Source organism: Oenanthe melanoleuca, chromosome 5 (assembly GCF_029582105.1).
Source record: "Oenanthe melanoleuca isolate GR-GAL-2019-014 chromosome 5, OMel1.0, whole genome shotgun sequence".
NCBI lineage: Eukaryota > Metazoa > Chordata > Aves > Passeriformes > Muscicapidae > Oenanthe > Oenanthe melanoleuca.
Genome location: NC_079339.1, coordinates 52,465,631 through 52,486,043, shown reverse-complemented (window position 1 = coordinate 52,486,043; position 20,413 = coordinate 52,465,631). Strand labels below are relative to the sequence as shown.

General features: G+C 39.3%; 1 protein-coding gene across 2 annotated transcripts in view; it reads right to left on the bottom strand.

Moving 5' to 3' along the window:
• INF2 (inverted formin 2) overlaps positions 1 to 20,413 on the bottom strand; it is a 312,339-nt gene that overhangs the window by 238,290 nt on the left and 53,636 nt on the right. The window lies entirely within an intron of this gene.

Below are 20,413 nucleotides of genomic sequence, written 5' to 3'. Positions count from 1 at the left end.
GTCAGACATGCAGGGAATTGCACACTCAGAATACTCTGGGATACGTGACAATTGGAAGGGAAGGGACAAGCACACAAGCTGCTCCAGCACACAGGGATCATGAGACACAAACATCCACCCACTGGTCTGAGAAACACAGGCAGGCGCACTCCGAGTTTGACTGACATGCACATTAGCCTAAAATACGTATGACTGTTGTTACTGAACTGGCACTTACCCTGTTGACAGGCACATACATAGTCTGTTCCATGGCCTGAGACACTCGAGACTATTTTGGCGAGGCACACATGCACACCCACACACACAATCACACACTGACCCGAAAAAAACCAACACAGCGCCATCCCTTTGAGACAGTGAGGCATGTGGCGCTGTGTCACAAGAACAGATTTAAGTGCCTACTTCTCTGTTGTGACAGACAAACAGACTGTGCCTGTCACCTATAACCCCTTCCCCACACAGGAGTCACAGGCTAGGCTTGGCTTTTTCTGCAGCACGTGCCCTGTAGCTGCAGGCATGTTGGCACAGTGTCCTTTTAAAGAGCGAATTGAAATGTGTAAGGTTGACAGACTAGTCTGAGGCACATGCACCAGTGTTAGTGTGAGGTGCATAAATGCATGTATGTACCAGTACATACACACAAGAACAGAGACATAACAGCAGAACATACCAGGCTGCAGCTCCAGTGCAGGGGGAACTGCACCAGCTGCTGCTTCCTTGACACTTCTGGCAATTGCATGCATGTGATTCCTACCAAGAGAGCAAGGGACAGAAATTCAGCTTTTTCCAGTTTTTTTTTTTTTCCCTCTCTTACACTCTGACTCAGATGAGATGCTATGATATTTATGAGATCACACAAGCACATGGTTTGTGCATTGGTCAAAATGCAGAAGGGTAGTTCCAAAATCTGCTACTCTGGCAGAAGGATGAAAATAAATTATTGGAATACTCCAATGAACTCCTGAGAAATAAAAATTTCCAGTGTGTACAGTCCCCTTCAAACATGCAGATGTGTGTCTTGTATGTGTGCATGTAAAGTTCTATCCATGCCTATAGACATACATGTATGTGTTTATGTATGTGCATATATAGGACATAATCCAGAATCCAGCACCTTGTAGGGATTCGTGATGGCAAAAGGAGAAGACGTTTGCTCTACTTCAATTTTATTGGAATTGAAAAAAAAAAAAAAAGGAATTGGAAAAAGAGGTGGAGAAGATTTAACACTCTGTATGCTCCAGCTAATAAATATGGAAGAGAAGACAGGAAGGGAACTCCTGATGCTTGAGCCTAGTTCTCTGGTTTCTGCAGTCAGTGAAATCATACAACACCTCGCTGTTCCTATTGAATAAGTTCCAGAGCTGTTCTAGTTAGAAACCTCTGCTAATTTCCAGCCTTCTGGCCAATTTAAATCCATATGTTCTATGCTGATGTTGCCATTTAGTTTAAATACTTCTTCCTTTCCCTTCTCTGTGTGTTTATTCATAGACAGAATTACATCTAGTCTCCAGCTTTGTTTCCTTCAGCAGAAAAGGACAAGATTTTTTGCTCTTCTCTCAAGGCAGACTCTCAAATTGCTGATCATTCTCACCTGCTGGCTCTGCACCTGTTCTGATTTTTGCTCATGTTTCTTGAATATGGGCAGAGAGAATTGTACACTGTGGTCCATGTCAAGTTCCCTGTTACCTTCTGCCAGGCAATTAGTCTTCTCTTTCCAGATGGAAATATCTCGCCTAAGACATTCCTGGACTTGCCAAGTTTCACATAAGTGGTGAGAGTCAGCTCCTTTTGCATACCTCACTGCAGTGCTGGTATCTCACACACTGAAATACTGCTGCCTCTTTCTGCCATTGGCACTTCACATGCCATTGTTCAGCTACTTTCATGTATATGCATTTCATGTATATATTCACAGCCAGATGCCATGTGCAATCTAATGTGGCCTGAGAGATGAGACTCCAGCTTGAGTTTTAGAATTTTGCATTATAGAATTTTAACCTTTACTTTTATTTTGATCATTATTTCAGTTTGAAGAATGTGTGGTGGGTTGACCTTGGCTGGAGTTGTCACCCCTGAGCTGCTCTATTGCTCCCCTCCTCAGCAGAATGGGGGCAGAGAAAATAAGATGATAAAACCCCTTGTGGGTCAAGATAAAGGCAGTTTTCTGAAGCAGAAGCAAAGGCCATGTGCACACAAGAAAAGGAAAACCCAAAAGATGTAATTTTCTACTTCCCATCAGCAAATGGTGTTTGACCTCTTCTTGTGAAGCAGAGCTTCAGAACATGTTGTGGTTGCTCTGGAAGACGAATGTCATAAATAATAAATAGCTCCCTTCTCCTCCTTTCTCTTCACCTGAACTTCTTTGCCTGAACATCTACTCTTTACCTTAGTAGATCCTTCGATCAGTTTGGGTCAGCTGTCCTGGTTATGTCCCCTCCCACAGCCTGCTTGTGTAGGGACAAATGTTGGAGAGACAGCCTTGATGCTGTGCAAACACCACTCAGCAGTAGACAAAACACTGGTGAGTTATCAACACCCTTCCAGCTACCAATGCAAAGCACAGCTCTAGGAGGGCTGCTATGGGGAAAATGAATTCCATCTTAGCCAGACCGAATACAGGAATTAGTTACTGTGAATTCTTTTAAGACATTTGATTCCTGGTCTAATATGCACCAAATGGTTTGGCCACAACTCCTCAAGCATTACTCTTTGCTTCTTGCCCTGATACCAGGCAGTCTAAATCAGACCACTCAAGCTTGAACTTGTTCCATCTCTTTTGGGAACATCTAGCACTGGCCATTTTCTCTTCCAGCCACTTGTGGACCTCATCTGAAAAACTTCTGCACTGGTCTGTAATCTCCTTACACATATGCAGCCAGTCTGGTCCTGCTGACCAACAGAAATGACTTCTCTTTAGCTGCCTTTGTAATTGTTCTCAACCCATACTCTGCATGACATTGAGTGTCTTAATGAAGTCCGTGTCTACTGCATTTTGTCTGTCTTGATAGTTGTCAAAGGCAGCCAGTGGCAGAGCGATCTAGTTTGGCTTTTGCTTTTCCATTTTGTAGTTTACCCCAGTTTCATTCACCTCCAGGCTTTATTTTCTTTCAAATTTTCCTCTGATTTTCCTCTTTTCCTGTTCTGGCATGTTTCAGAGTTTTTTGCAACTTAATAATGAAATAATTTTGTCCATAAAATAATATAAACTGTGTCATCTCATTGTGGAATAAATATTTGTCAGGCATTGTGTTTATGGTTATTTTTACAATTTGAAAACAGGAGCCCGAAGGACAGTGAAATGCAGCAGTAACATCACTGAGTTCCCTCACTGATTCTCCTCTAATTCTCCTCAAAGATGATGACTTGCAAGTCAGTTCCACACAGATAGAATACAAAAACATCCTTTGCTTCAAAAATACATATTCCTGGTGGTGTTCCTCTGCAGAAGCAGCTGTTTACAACTACATTTTGGAGTCAGAGAGGATGTTGGAGTTCTATTCATTACCATTTTTATGGCATTTAACATCGCCATTCTTGCATGTTTGGTTTTATTTTTCTCTCTTTATGGTACTCTACACCTATTAATATAGGGACTCAAATATTTTTCCAGATTAATGTTATTGCTGTTCTTGCATTTGGTTGGGTTTTGGTTATGCTCTTGTTTTATTAAAAGCAAATCATCCTGACATGACCATATGTAAATAGCCCTGCTTAAGGACTGACTCTGGTCTTTTTGACAGGAGATGACAGACTTTTCTGCTGTTTGGTCTTTGTGGCTCTCAGCCACAAAGAATACATTTATAACTTCCATTTATCTTCAAAAAAGGTGCATCTACTGTCATTCTGAGATGTCCATAAACTCCAGTTTTATTCTCTTTCTAATGCCGCCAATGTCAAACCTTCTATTTCTGTCAACTGTTTTATATGTAAAAATACTGGACACTTTGAAAGCAAACTAACCAACACCAGGAGAACAATTCTCATTATAAAAATTCAAACCATTTAACTCAGCCTAGAAATAATATGAAGCAGGTTAATTATTTGAAGTGAGACACCAAGCGACATACATCTAACACTAAGTTCAAAGGAAACTTAAGTCCTAAAATCAATGAATTTAAATACATTTAGATGTGTGAGATGGAAAAAAAAACCCCAACAGATCTCCAAGGTAGATTTTGCTCAGTTAAAAGTAAATGTTTGACTTTTAAATTGAGCAAGATATTAATGGTGAGGTCATGCAGAGTGCCATGAGACTTGTAAGTGCCACAGAAGGCAGCAGCCCCGGCCCCTGTGAGTCACCTGGTGCTGGGTACTGATAAAGAAGGGAATGAGCTGTTAGCTCGGTAATCAGAGTTGGTGCCTCAGATTAGCTCCCTGTTCTTCAGAGCTCCTCCATTAAAACCAATTCATCTGGCAATACTTGACCTTTGCAATTCCACAGAAAAAACATCAAGCATTTGCCTTCTCAGATTAAAAAAAAAAAATGCAGTGCTTTTTACTTTTGGGTGACTAATAAGAGCAAAATATGTGCACACAATTAAAGCAGTGCACTTTAGATTTACTTCAGAATAAATTAACCCAAACTATACTGTTTCTTTTCAGGACTGCATTTTTACCAAACACCTATTTGTTCACATCTCTGATGAAAATAGTAAAATGGTACAAAAGCACATGAAGATCTATACTTGGAGAGTAATAAAGAACTAATTATTTGGATAAAATCAGGAAGGCAGTGTTTATGTTTCCATTTCATTTTCTGTTTCCATGAAAGTCTTGAAGCATGCAAAAAAGAGTATTTATTGAATGTGAAGGTGAATGAAGATGAAAGCACCAAGTGTCATGCTGTAGAGTAGGATGCCTCTCTGAATAAGAGTCAATGTTAACATGGTTGCAGAAGAAGTCAAATATCTTCCTGAGATGGAACAACAACCTATAAGATGTAGGCAGGTGTCCTTTTACTGTCCTGAACCCTGCTGAAATGCCCAGCTGGAGATCCAGCACTGCAGAGTGGAGAAGATGAGATCTAGTTGAAGAAAATCAGGAAGAGGTCCACAAGTGTATGAACACACGTGTAAAAAATCATAGGATGGAAATACTAGGAAAGCCCTAGGCTGAAAAGCTGAAAGGGTATTAGTCTAGGAAAAAGGAGACCAAAGGTGACATAACAGCCTGCAAATATGCAAAGCCTGCTGCAAATTACAAGGGAGTGGTAATGTGTTTTCTCTGTGGTGTGTAGAATGAAATGAAAAGCGTTTTCATGTTTTATTAGATTAACAAACTAATCTGATAAGCATGAACAGGTGTGTGAAGCTTCAGTAAGCTTGAAACAAAAGCTGTGAATAGGACCATCTTTGCTCCAACACTACTCATAAGGATCACGTTTGAGCACAGCAGCAGCTTGTCCAGACTTCAGGATTCCTGTTGTCCTTGGGTATTTTTGAGAAGGGTTTAGGTAGGAATGATTCAACGTCAACTGCTTTGAGTTAGACCAACTTTACTAACTTTATATGTCCCAGTGTAGGTATTTTCTGAAGACTTTGGCCCAAACTCTCAAAAGGTACATACACCTGTTTAGATGCCCAGGTCAAACAGTTAAGCAACATTTAAGAAGTTTTTCAGTTGCCACCTAAACCTGCAATCACTTACCTGTCTGTGAGTGTGCCCCCCATTCAGCTGTAAGCTCTCACATCAGGTGGCTTTGCTGCCAAATCCTTCCCTCATGAACACTGAATGTATAAACCAGAGCAAATACCCCACAAAACTGTATTTGGGCCATGGACAGGGACACCTTCCACCAGACCAAGTTGCTCCAAGCCCCATCCAGCCTGGCCTTGAACACTCCCAGGGATGGGGCATCCACAACTTCTCTCTCTCTGCCCAACAAATAATCAAGCTGATACAAAAACTAGAGGCTTCTTTACATTATTTCAGCTATTTGAGTAAACATTTTACGCAGAAATAAGAGCTCATAAAGCCTGTGGAAAGATTTAAAGAGACATTTTAAAGAAATGAGCTCAACTTGAACCTTTCCAGCCAATAAAGGTGTGGAGATTATGCAGGGGCATGTGTATTTAAAATGATATTAAAGGAGCATTGCAATATGGTTATCCTCATTTATGCCTGTGAGAACATGGCCTGAAGTCTGCCAGGCTCTCAGTAAAAAAATCTGTGGCAAACTCATTGAACTCTGAGGCACAGGGTCAAGATTTATTTTTTTTAAGAATTTTTGCAGTTTTCTAAACTCATGGGAATTAATTTAACTGCTTAGCAGTTTTATATTGCCAGATGCAATTAAGAAGCTTTTTTTTCTCATTTATTCACCATCTTTTTAGAAGGTTAAGATCTGGATAATCTGGATAATCTGTCATGCCATTTGCACTTAAAAATAAGTAAAATAAAAATACCATTACTGTATTCACTGTCAGCACAAGAAAAGCACTTACTCAGGATCTCACGTTAGTATGTGATTTAAAGCTGCAACTAATAAGCCTCACAAATTCAGATGCTTTTTGTTTAGCTCTGTTTACTAAAATGAAGATATACAAAAGTGAAATACGTCCTGGATTACAAACACATACTAGAGTACAATGCAATTGTAAGTAAACTCTGCACTGAAAGTTGTACTTATCCTTCATACAGGTTTTAAACCATTATTACATGCTTTAAAAAAGCCAGTTCAAGCAACACAAGTGACCCAGTAAGATTTTAGCAGCAGAATATTAGCAAGAGCAATTTGTGTTGGTGACATTTTATCATATGTCAGCTTGTTACTTACAGCCAAACAAGTAAAAACAGACAATAAGAATTTTGCAAGAGGAAAGCTCTTATATTTCACCCTGCATCTATCAATATATGGATTAATAGGATTTGAACTCCTAATTGGATTAGGAGTCTGCTTTTGCAGTTGCTTTCTATGTGTAATGATTGCAATTATGCTCTGGAACTTCCATAATTCATAAAAATTTACCTGCTCTTTAACTTTTAAAAACATTTCATTTTCTGCTGCAGTACAGTATTATAGTGGCATACCTAAATTCTCACCAGATATTTAAATGCATGTTTCTATATGTTTTTCTTAAGTATTGTTCTGTTGCTTACTCTGGTCATTAGCTGTATCCCCAAATTTCCATTAGAAGCAGCACATTTTTCCACTTGATAAGCTGAAGAAACCTCTAAATGTTATTTCTCTTGTAGTAACATATATATAAAATCTGTTATTTTTCTTGAAGTAGCATACAAAATATAGTCTTTGCAGTTATCTGATAGAATTCTCCAGAAGAATTTAAATGCCAAGTAATGGAAGCTGCTGCAACAGAAGCTGAAGAAAATAAAGCTGGGGAGTTGCTTAATCCCCTGTGAAGCATAGGTGAAAAAAACCCCAACATACATACATCTATAAACATGTCCAGAGGAGCTAACCACCCCCCACCTCTTTCCTTAAAATGTCCGAGTCCCTGGAATCAGCATGATCCTGTCACCAAATTATTTTGGAAATCTTAATTCTTATTCACAGAAAAAGTTTTTAATATGTGGAATCAAGTAAGATATTGCTCAGTTGTCTAAATAGTACCCTCCACATGAATTTTGGTAACAGTTTTTGACTCAGTTTGGTTCTCAGCAGTTCTCAGCAGCTGAAGCCCTCACTTGTAATCTCTAAATACATCAGCAATGGGTGCTTCTGACTTCACCTCTCCTGTTATAAATCCAGAGAACGAGATTATTGCTGGCCCTAAGAGACATTGCTGCTGTGTGCTGTCCCTGGCAGATCTGTCAGCTGCAGAGAAATGATCCTCAGACAACTGGGCAAACCAGATATTCAGACTGACAGAGCATGTGACTGCACTTAAGGTCAGAGATTCAGAGGCTGCAGGTTGGGACCTTTAAAGATCCCTGCACAGGGTTGCCCTGTGTGCTGTGTGTCACTGGCAACAAGGGAGATACCTGCAAAGTTGAAGAGTTATTTCCTTCTTTGTGAACCAGGCCTTGACAATCCTGTAAGCACAGGATGATAGGGGTTAGTCAGATTTACTGTCTTTTCATTCCCTCCTTCAGAAAATAATTACTTAACTTGCTGATTGTATGATTAGAAAAACCCCCAACCCCCCATTTTACAGAGTGTTAGGATGAGCTTCAGCATCCTGTCATGCCAGATCTGATACCCTCTGTTATTTTGTCACCATACCCTGACTGAGATTAAAATCGATTTTAAAAGTTCCTGATTGTCACCACTGCTATGCACAGTTCTCTAAAATCAGTACTGAAAAATAATTCAGACTCTAAATGCCCTTTAATGTTCAAGTTTATACTACCCAAGAATTCACAAAGGAACAAGAATCATACCAACTCCACCTAAACTGTGTCCTGGAAATACAGAAGGTTCTTCTGGTTTGGTGCTCCTTTTCTTTATGGGGTTGAAAAACACCCTTAATTCTTAAAGCTGATAAATCCTGATTTTATTTTGTCATATACTATAATACTTCTTTGTATTTATAAGAAGCTTTTTGGTTTTTTCTTTTTAATAAGAAGTTAGGGTTTTTTTTGGTTTTTTTTTGTTTCTGCAGCTTTACATTAAGTATGTTATGATTGCATGATATATAAAACATATTTGTGGTAGAACTTGACAAGAACTTTGTTTTGGTCAGTTTTCAATGGATTTTATGTATTTAAAAAATGTATTTCTAAAAGTGAATAACTGTGAAAGAAGAGCTAAAAGAAGGTCATCTATTTAGACACCAGATACAAGAAAACCACAATCTTCCAAGGGCTGAGCATCTAGTCCAAAATTTCCATGAACTCCACTCAGATTTACTGGCTTCTTTGCAGTGGTTCTCTGAAGAACCAAGAATTGTAACCAAATGGTATTGGCAGAAATCTTCAATAAAAGTGGATGCCAAGTATTTGCCAAAATACAAAATAAAAATATACACATGCCAATTTTAGCACTAGACATGCTTCATACCCAGGGAGGCCCAGCACAGCAAGTGCTTTTCTGCATCAATCAGCACAGACACTTCTTTCAGAACAGACCTAACTCCTATAAGGAATCAGATCTCTGATCAGAAAGAAATCAAATGTTGTGGTATCTATAACACCAGATACAACTTGTCTACTGTGCTGCACGAAGTTCAAGTGTGTGCAGCTTTCTGTAATCCTAAAAGTCTCCCAACAACTATTCAGAACAATAGCAGGATATCCTCCACCTCTGAGCAAAGTAGGAGAAACTTGCTCCTTGGGAGTGGTATTTTTTTCTAACATCCCTATCATGATTTCTTCCAAGCATTCACTTGCACTTGAAAATTGGTAATTGATGTCTCGCTATGCATTTGCTTGACAACTACATCATCCATGGCTAAGTCGCTGTCATTGTATTAGATCAGCCAGAGTTAACAGATAAATTCCTTCTAATTAACAAAAGATTGGCTAATAAAAGCAGAATTAATTGTTAAATGTACTACTCTCCCTTTAGCCTCTTTGCATCTTCTCCTTTAAACTGTTTCTTCCTTTTCTCAGATTTTGCAGCTTGCTCCTTCCTTTCTTGATTTTCCTGCATTCAGACAGAATGACAAATAAAAAAGTAAATAAGAGTTTCTGAAGGAAAAGCTTGTTAAGAAACTCTCAGTTTGCAATGAATCCCTATTCTAAGCATGCCCTGTGCACACTTAAACTCTCAGCTGCTGGGGTTTGAGGGTAAATAGAACAGAACTTCCTGGTCAATCACTTTGGCCTTCTCCATGTGATGATGTTACCAGCAAACTATTTCATCAGCTTTAACTGCAACTTTCAACTATGGACTGAAATGCATTCTTCTTAATTAGTCCCTTTGTCCACAAAACAGAACATTAGTTTAACTTAATTAGCATTCTAGAGATTTATCCCATAGCAACCTTGTTTGTATTCAGGGATTTCTACCAGAATTTTCAGGAACTGTTCAGCTGTGTTAAACAGCAATTCACAGTTTCTCTTCAGGCTCTCATTAAATTTGCCAGTAGTATTTCTGCACTACAGTTCAGGGCCAGAGTCCAGGCTGGATGTTTGTTGGTGCTACTCACACAATTGCTAGAATGGCATAAATCCTGTTGGGATTTATAGGCAGGATTCTGGTTTCCACAGAGCTGCTGGTACCAGATGAATATGGTTAATGGAGGAAGAAAAAGGATTGGAATGATTACTGCTAGCAAAAGAAGAGCATTACTCAGTGGAAGAGTATTTCTGGCTTTTGACAAGTAGCACAACAGTGGGAGAAGGTAGTCCTGAACAACTGAGATAACTGTAGTATAACAAAGATGTTAAAAACCCTTTTCTTAAATGCTTCTGCATTTCTTGTTCCAGAGCTCTACTTGTCACCAGAACATTGCCATCCCACCTGGAAGCTTGCCTGCTTTTGATTGCAACCAGTGAGTAGCTAACCTACACATTGCAGGCAGATCAATACTTAATAGGCTGCTGTGTCATATGACAAAACCTAATAACATCCTAGAAGATGTTGATGATTTGATGCAGATAAGATTTTTGATGAGACATATGTGGTGTTCTTTGCAGAGAGTTTGAAGCAGAAAATACAATTTCCCACAATACTGCTAAATCTGTTTGATTGCTATGGATTATCTGCCACTATTTCCATGAGAGAAGCTGAACAAGTCCCAGAAAATGAGCACAAGTTTATAGAACCAGCCTTTATAGAAAGTAGAAGTCTAGTACTCTTTGGTCCAAAGGAACTTTCAAACAAATAAAGAAAACTTGTGAGCATTAACAGAGTTAGTCTATTTGAAAAATAAGAGTATTAAGGGGCTCAAGGTTATGGAAACTGTCACTGGGTGCCTTGAAAAAAAAAAAAAAAAAAAAAAAAAAATCAGTGTACTCTTAACAGAGAAAGAAAAGGTTCCATTTGCCCCAAACAGAGGGTACTTCTGAAAGAATGGGGTACAGGTGGTAAAGTCTTACAGAGAGGCTAGAAGCCTTCCATCAGTATAGCCTCCTATGTGCTTGCCTGATAAATTCCTGCTGTGTCCTAGCATAATAATATAGCATAATACTATGACTGTTGGGATACTTGCAGATTTGTGGGCCCTGGAAGAATGTGTCTATGAAATATGCCATAAGAAATAGAGGAGGTAAATTCAGGGATATGTTGTTCTGCTAATTGAACAGCACACATAGTCGTGAGAACAAACTAAAACACATTAGGAATAAATTTATCCATTGAGCAAGCCTGAACCAAATTTTTCTTCAGAAAAATGGTAAAAACCCCTAAACAACATAGCAATTCAATGTAAACACACTTAACAAGTCTCTTCAACACAAAAAAGCCCAGAAAGATACAGTGGTAGTAGGGCAGAGAAACAAATACTCACTATCCCTTCTCCACCTTCCTGGATTAGTGAAGGCAGCTGGAGGGATGAGATTCAGTGAAAGAGGGTGTCACTTGGCTTTGCACTTTGTGGAATGTTAGATACTTGCTTGATTTTTGAATTAAAAGATGCTCCAGGACAACTGTTTATCCCCACACTATGTAAAGCACATCCTGTTCCAACACCACACACACCCTACTGAGGAGCAGCTGCTCCAGCGTGGTTGTCCTAGGGGAGTACACAGAGGAGCTATCCCTGTGCAGAGCTGTCTGCACAACCTCTGTCATCAACTGAATACTTCCTAGAGCAGATTTCGTGGAACCCTTTTTCTCCTTTTCCTGAGATTAGACCATCTCTTTGCTAGGAGCTCCCTTCTATGAACAGCTGCAAATGCTAAGGGAAATCAAATGTTTCCCACAAGCCCCTATAATCACACAGTCATTCTTTTCCCTACAATTTTACCACTCAGTTCTCAGCAAAACTCAAATTCTGATTTTTTTGTCTTTGAGCTGAGAAGCTATTTTCTCCCTGTCTCCTTCCTCCTGCCATCTGCTTCTTTTATTTTTTGAGAACTGGTGAAACAGTCATCAGCCCTGGGTGACAAACCAGCTCCCTTGCTTCCTTTCACTGTGTCAGTTTTGGATACCATTTAGGTATTTGGAAAGGCTTTGTTGATTTCCCTGCAGGTAGATGGAGAGAAAGATGGCAGAGTCTTATTAAAGTAATTCCATTTGTGTAACTCAATTTTTGTTACCTGAAGGATAAGAGATCAAGAAGAACCCTTGGGGAAGGGAAAAAGATTTTGTTTGAACAAAGTAACAAAGCCCAAGTCTCTGTAGATAAGCTTAGGAGACTTGAAGAGTCACTATTTATCAAAACTATTTCCCTTCTTATTTGAAGTGGGAATGGAAAGATAGCACTAACGATTTTGGCAGTGCTAAGAGACCTGCTTTACACAGAAGACTCATCCCAAAATAAAAGTTACACCTTAGCATTAAAGCTTAAAATAAATGGCACTGAGAAAAGATAGTGCCTGTGGCTGATTCTAGTGTAAAAATCAAAATCACAGAACAAAAAGATGCTTTAAAAATTAAAACCTTCAGCTTTTCTGCATGTCTGTTTCAAGTAGAAATAATATCTTTACTGCAGTGGTAGAAAGCAAGGCAAGAGGAAGAGGAGATAAATTCTAGGTCTGCAGTGAAGGAGAGGTGCAGACAATGGGGTTAATAGCTGCAGTATCTCTGAGGTGAGGTGCTGCTGAGAAATAGAACTCCAAATAAGATGAAAGGGAGTTTACAATTTGGGATATAAAAAGAAGCTTTTCTGGTTGCTCTGACCTGGCTATGAGCAAGAAGCACCCAGAAATGTAGTTTGAATCTCCTGCAGCTATACTAGGACACTACATAACCTTTACTGGGACTGTTTCTTGAAAGAACTGCAGTTACTGGAATTTCCTTTCACAGTAAATTTCCAGTATAGCTCTCCAGAGATGCTGAGCCTCTCTTAATTCTTTCCTTCATGCCTAGAGTTTTAAGAACTTTAAGGATCAAGCATATTGCCAAAATATCTGTGGTTTATAGGGTTAATCTTCCAGACTGTCTGTGGCAGTATCACATCATTTCAGAGCCTGGGCAGCTGCATTGCTTGAAAAATTTCAGCTCAGTGCTTCACTGGAGAAGCAGGTAGTGGGAACAGTAGAGGATATATTTTTCATCTTTCATCTTCTGTCACTTCCTTAGAAACTTCATTGTTTTCATCTGAATCTATGACCTGCCCTCCTCTAGTCTCTCTTGGCAGCAGAGCTGTCTGTATTCTTGCAGTTCTTCTTATGCAGATGGTTCTCTCTACAGAAGGTTTATCCAGGCCAGGGCTCTCCTGGAGTCAGCACAGGAGTGGGTGATTCTTGCTGTTAAAATATGTATGAATGCCAAGCCACTATCACCTGGCATTAAGAAAACTCTAAAGTACCTTAGTCCAGGTGTGAAGTGTGCAGTGAGGGAAATGAAATAGAGGTTTACTACAGAGTTTACTAGTTGGAAGGTGTTCTACACAACTTTTATGGTGAAGTTGCTGTTCTCTTACTCCTTATTTCAAGGGGTAAAGTCCTAGAAGTTAAGAAATATAATCCATTGGGAAAATTGGAAGGGTTTTTTGGAACACAGAACACACTCTTTGGAGCTATCTAGTACAATGAAAAAACAACATACAAACACATCTTCCAACTAGGCTTTGCCAACTGGAAAATCTACCTTTGTCTATCAGCAAAGTCTATAAAGCATGTCAGCTTGCTCCTTCTTTCATATGCCACAAAGGTCTATTACTTGGAGGTCTGGTTAATAATTTTCAGTAGGAAAAATTATTTGAACTGCTCTCCACAGGAACCTCTGCCTCCCAAAAAAAACAACCTACAACCCAACCAACCAACAAAACCAAGCCCCACAAACAAACAAAGCCCCAAATTTTATATTTGCCCACATACTGATTTTCTGCTGCAGTTTGCAAGCACATAAATTTACTTTCATTTACTTCTGCAACCAGGGTTAGGCAGCCCAGCTTAGAGTAGAAGAAAATAGAAATCATTGCCTGATTTAAAATAAAGTTCTCAACCTATTTCTAAAGGGTCACAAGGGCAAACCACCTGTAAAGTCTTGAGGAAGATCTCTCTGAAGCTTTTCATTGTGCTGAATACATTTTCCAGAGACAATTCTTTTCGGTCTTCACAAAGATAATCAGCAAGTTCTTCCTTCTTCTTTTCAATGGTGGCAAATTCCTTCTGCAGGTCCTTTGAAGCATTGAGGCTGCCCTGAGACACATTTTATAATATAATTTATGCATATTAAAGAGACCTGTTCTGAGAAGATGAAAAGCTAGGATGTTAGGAAATATATGGACAACGGGGGGAGGCATATTGCAAATCTATCCACTTTTTTCCCCACAAAGCACAGTGAGACAAAACATGTTTCTGTGCTGCACTGTACACATTTATAGTTGCAGCCTACATTTTATTTTTAGGGCTTTCCTTTTTTTTTACCCACAGAAAAATCTTTACATCACAGAAACATAGGAAAATCTGGGATACTCCTTCCATCAGGGCACAGGGGAAGTATAGCAATGACCCTTTTCCCATGGGGCTTTATGAGCAGATGCAACCTGAATCACAGTACCTTTAAGAAGAGAGTGATTAGGAAGAAAGATGGGAAATGTGTCACACTCACATTACCTACTTGCACAGATTTTCCATGTTGTATTTTTAAATCATCTGTTGACAAAAATAAGCGTTTCTCTATTTCCAACAATTTCTTCAAATTGGCTCCTGCCTCAGCCTGCATGATGTCAATGTGGATTCTGAAAGGTCCACAAAAGGGACAGTACATTGAAGAGGAAAGTATTTTGTTTGCATTAACTTAAAAGGTTATTATAAACATTATCATCTCTGCAAATGAACATGAAATTAATTGTCCAGCCCAGACCTTGCTTTTGTAAGTAGTTCTTTTCTGTATAAATTCTTTTTCATGTGTGCAAACCCTCATCTAAGAAAGACTCTGTACTTTTGCTCTCACTACCTCCCTGGATGGACTGTAGAAGAACCTCACTGTCCTAATATTCAAAAACCTCTAAAAAATTCCAGCCTATTTTTGTTCATAGGCAACACAAACTCATCTCCCCTGTGCCAATACTGTCCTTATTTAGCTGGTTCTTTTCCCTCCTTGCTTTTTTTCCCAATCTATTTTTAGTCCAAAATTCTATCTCCTCTCTGTGTTACTTTAGCTTGTGTGGAGATCCAAACACAACCATTGCCAAACCAACATCTTCTGTAGTTCTGAACTTTTCTCTGGGCCAGACAAAATTTACTGAATCAGCAAAACCTGGCTTGGTGTTTCACAGTGCATCCAGATGTGTGCAGCATTAGGAGAGTCCCTTGCAGGATTTGCACCATGCACAGTTCCCCACAGGTTGATTAGCAAATCAATTTTGTAAGTTTGAGAGTGTAACTAAAGTAGAGGGCAACTATGTTATACAAAGACTGCATTTATATAATTGGCCACCAAGATCTAGTTTCAATCAAGAAAAGTATTTCTATTATGACACAATCCAAAAAGAAATTCACAGTTGAAAACAACATTCACTTTAGCATCTGCAAAGATAACTCACAAAAGCCATCGTGTTTTTCTGTTTCATTACAGAATTAAAATACTTTCAAAAAATTATTTAGCAGCTATATAATAAATGTCAGTCCATCTACAGATTTAAAAGTTACTCCCTTCTTTGAGTTACAAGGAAATCTAAATCACTACAGGATTCCTGTGAATCCTCTGAATTCATAACAGGATTAAAAATGTTAATCCTGGTGCTACAAATGTGGATTCTGGTTGGTGTAATTGAACATATGTGATTCCTTTGAGCTAAAGAGAAAGAGCTGGCAATAAACTCATGAGGCTTTCAGGCACCTGGGAGAAAGTCAAAAGCCTCCAGAAACAGGTTTTTCTTTCTACCCACATATATTAGAAACACATGCTGATAGTCTACTCTGGGAGTCCTGAGGTCCCCATTTGCCAGTAAATCACCCCAATTGTTCCCTCCTTACATAAGCTCTGTACCTCCAGGTGGGCTTTCACCTAAAAATCACAGACTCTGCTGAATTGGAAGGGACCCACCATGGTCATCAATTCCAGCTCCTGGCCCTGCACAGCACCATCCCCAAGAGTCACACTGTGTGCCCCAAAAATATTGTCCAAACACTTCTTGAACTGCCTGAGAAACTTCAGGGACTATATGTTTCTACTGCAATATGTGGAAGAAAAATCAGGTCCTTGAAAATGAGAGAAATTCACTATCTACCCAGTTTTCTTCTAAAGTAGTTCTGGATCCACAGAAAGAAAAATCACACAGAGCCCAACCTAAAAGTCTTAACCAGGTTGAATTATAAATCTCAGCACTGTTTGGTGTTGAAGGGAACCACTCTCTCCCACAGCACAGAAATCCTGTGACCTTATTACACCACCATAAAATGACTCAGCTCCTTGTTGGCTTTAAAGAGGTTGGTAATTCATACATGACAAAAACAAACAATAATGTCCTACCCTGCTGCCTTGGAAACAAAGTCTAGATCTCTGGGAAGCTGCAGGAGATCCATGTGGTTTTTTTCAACCTCCTAAAAGTGAAGAGGAAAAATTGGTTATCTTAGGCTGTCAAAGAGTATGAAAGTTTTTCAGCTGGACAACATCAGGACTGAAAAATTAACACTTCAGTTTCCTTCTTATAAATGTAGGGATAAATTTAGTCTTGTTCATTTTTTTTCTCAAGTTGGCATCCACAGGGAGTTAAAAAGAAAAGAAAATACTCATTTTAAATGCTCAGGCTGACATCCCATGGGCTGCCACAGTGCGCAGGCTGACCTGAGATTTTGTCTTCATACCACAAAAATAAATTTCATTTGACAGATGCATTTGGGATATGTGTCAACACAAGAGAGCAGTTGAAGAAGAGAAAAAAAAACAGCAAGCAGACATGTCAAGAGAACTTGAGGAAGGAAACCTAGTGTTACCTCTGTAAATATTACTGTATATGGATGGGATCTCATCTGCACAGAGAGCTGTGGAAAAGTTTTCACAGTGTTTCCACACAGAGGCTCACCCTCTGGGTACTTATAGTGGGCTATTATTGAGGTAAAAGCCCCTTAGCTTCTGAGGAATTAATATTTGAGAATAATGCACACAGAATTAATTTCTCAGTTTTGTTGTACCTCCAAAATATGGTGAAGTAGAGTAATGTTGTTTTGGTTTGCTTTTGTTTCTGTTAGTTTGAGCAAGGTACTGATTTTGAAACCTCCAGCATCTCCAGTGTGACGCCCCTGGAAGATACAGAAAAATGTTCCTTCCTTCAGTTTTCAAGTCTTGCATTATTTTATGTTTTCTTTAGAATACAACAAGTAAAGAAATCATTTTACTTACATAGTTCAGAAAGTTTCCAACTTTAAGAATCAGTTGGCAGAAAACTGGCAGTCCGTGACTGGTAAGAATTGCTAGAGAATAAAAAGAGAGACATTTTCAATGCATTAAATTAAACTGTCTGCAATAGGATTTTTCTTAGGTTTGACAGTGATGGTAACAAAATTTTCATCCAAGATTATGTCAAGCCATTGTTATGGATTTGGAAAAATACCAGTACAGAAATAAATCAGCTGAATGGAAGTGGAATGAGTAACTTTCTGTTGTGAGCTCTTCTTTATAAGTAGATGGAAAACTACTTGTTCCATTAAGTTTGGAGTATAGATGTGTCAACCCTGCAGCTGCCTTATGAAGGAGAACCTCATACAAGAAAGTGCATAAACTTGTGAAAGTTTATAGCCTTCATTCCCAGTACATATTATTCCAGTTAAGAAAAGCAAAGGGTTTTGTGCCTCATTGTTAGTGAGAGTGATAATCAAAAGATGTGCATTTTGGCAGGGGAATCTGGGGTGAGAATAAAGTTTCTGGCAGAATTAGAACAGAAACACTGACCCTCACTGTGGGATGGAGGGGGAACAGGGATGTCAGGGTGGGACTGCAGAGAGCTGTTGATTGCACCCCAATAAAGAGTAACCATATCACTGATATCAGACATCCAGGTATAGCCCTGTTTTGTGTGTAAACATAAAAGTTTGCAGTTTAAGTGTTTAACAGGAGATCAACGACTCTCTAGAACCATTGAACTGAAGCTAGAATGCAAGAATACCTTCAATAAAGAGAAAACTTAAAACTAATATCAGGGCTAATTTTGGGTGGAGTGGTCTCCTGGAATATTGGTGAACATCATCTGGGATGCCTTTTTCTGGCAGCCAAAGCAGATTCTGGTATGTCACAGTGTCCTGCTCCACCACAGAGCAAAGCTGGACTGCACCAGTGCACACTACAGGAAAAAGTGAATTGGTTCATTGTTATGGACAAAAATCTCCACTGCACACAAAAATATAACCTATTTTCATACAGGATCTGACATCTCTATCTCAAGAGAGACCTTACTGCTGTCTACAAGTCCCTAAAAGCTTATAGTCAGAGGGAATTCAGCCCCTTCTCCCAGTGACAGGATGAGACCACACAACCCAAGCTGCACCAGGTGAGGTTCAGGTTGGACATCAGGAGGAATTTATTCACAGAAGAGTTGTTAAGCATTGGAATGACAGAGTCACCATTCCTGGAGGCTTTCAAGAAACAACTTGGGACTGAGTGCTAAGGTCTAGCTGATAAAGTGTTGATGGGTCAAAGGTTGGACCCAGTGATCTTAGAGATCTTTCCCAACTTAAATGATTCTGTGAACCCTGGAAGTGTTCAAGGCCAGGTTGTGTAGGGCTCTGAGCAACCTGGTCTAGTGCAAGGTGTTCCTGCCCATGGCAGGGAGGTTGGATAGGATCATCTTTAAGGCCTTTTCCAACCCAAACCATTCTGTGATTCTCTGATAAAGAAATTTCCTTCTTTCTCTGCAGAACAGCACAAACTGCAAACCTTCAGAACGTATTCTAGAAGCAGGAATTCGCAGAATAATTTTGATGTTCACTACACATTCAGCAATTAAAGGGTTAATTTTGATTAGATTATAGCATAGGCTACCACTGATACCAATCAAGTAGAAGAAAGTGGCTGAGCCTGGGCACTGGTGCAGCACTGATGTACTTACTTTCACAGGCTGTCCTGATGGCTTGTACTTTTGGCCACAGACACTCCACCAGAATTTTTGTTTCTTCACAAATCAGCATACATTCAATCCTCAACTGGTAGCTAAAAAGAGATCAGTGGAAAAAACCACAAGAGACACCACAAAAAACAAACCCCACAGGCCTGATTAATTGACTTGTGTTCAGCAAGAGCATCATCCATTTTAGGCAAAGCACAGTACCAACATTCTTATGGTCTCTTTAATGCTCTGACATGGGAACTGGATTATAAATAAATCAAACACAGATATTTCCAAAGATGTCCTAGAAAAAATTATCATCTCCTCTTTCAGAAAGCAATGCTGGACTGACATCTGGCAGTGACTACCTTGCATAATGAGGCCATAATTTTTTACAATTCCTGGGCAACACTGGCCAGGATTTTAGTTCTTTTTAACTTCACAAACAGAAATTTGAAATATTTTGGGAGTGGTGTTCTTTAATGACATTTGTGCTTCATCATGGAATTATTATTGGGGAAGTAAAACATTTTCTAAAGTACTTTTAAATCTAGCTAGAAGTTTGAGAAAATGAAAAGCCACATTTTCACCACCCCATTTTCATAATAAGTGTCACTGGTTGTGGCATGGCAGCTAATCAGATTTATGGAAAGCTATTGCAATTAATTATAATATATCACCATGTTTTTGTGAACAGCAGAAAGAATCCTCTGTGTGCACCTCATTTGACTTGGTAAAAACTGGGGAGGTGGTGAAAGCACAGGCACTGCTGTGATTCACCCGTGGATTTGTGGGCTCTCCAGTGGGTGAACTGGAATCTGTAGCCCAGGGGGGGAGTGAATCAGCAGCCTGGTGACAGGACTCAGTCTGCAGCTTCACACCACACAGGAGTAGCTGTTCAACAGTCAAGGGTTTTTTCATACCAAGGTTAATTTAACTGTAGCTTGCCAAAGGTGTCTGAAAGTCTCTCTGGCCTTTGGGAAGGAAAAAAATTCTCATACGAGCTCTACAAATAGCAGTGAGATGATTTATCCAGAAGACTGGATGTCAAGAACATCCCTCTAGCACAAGAAACAGAGGAACTAATTTTTATGGACAAGTCTTGTAAGAATTACACTCATGGAAAGAGACAAGGAAGATTTTGCTTACCTGGGAACTTCCAAAATATGGAGATAAAATTGATCTGCATTTGCCAGCTGTGATTTTTCTTCTTTGCAAGATTTCAGGCTATTTATCTAACAGGGAATAAAAGAGCAGAATAACCACACAATTTAATTTAACAGGGAAAATAACAACACAAACATTTCTGGTGCCATTTTCTATTTACAGGCATGAAACTGGCTTTTCTGAACTTGCTGTTTGCACAGGCAATGGGAGTAAAGCACCTGAACAATAAGTTCTACATATGAACTGGT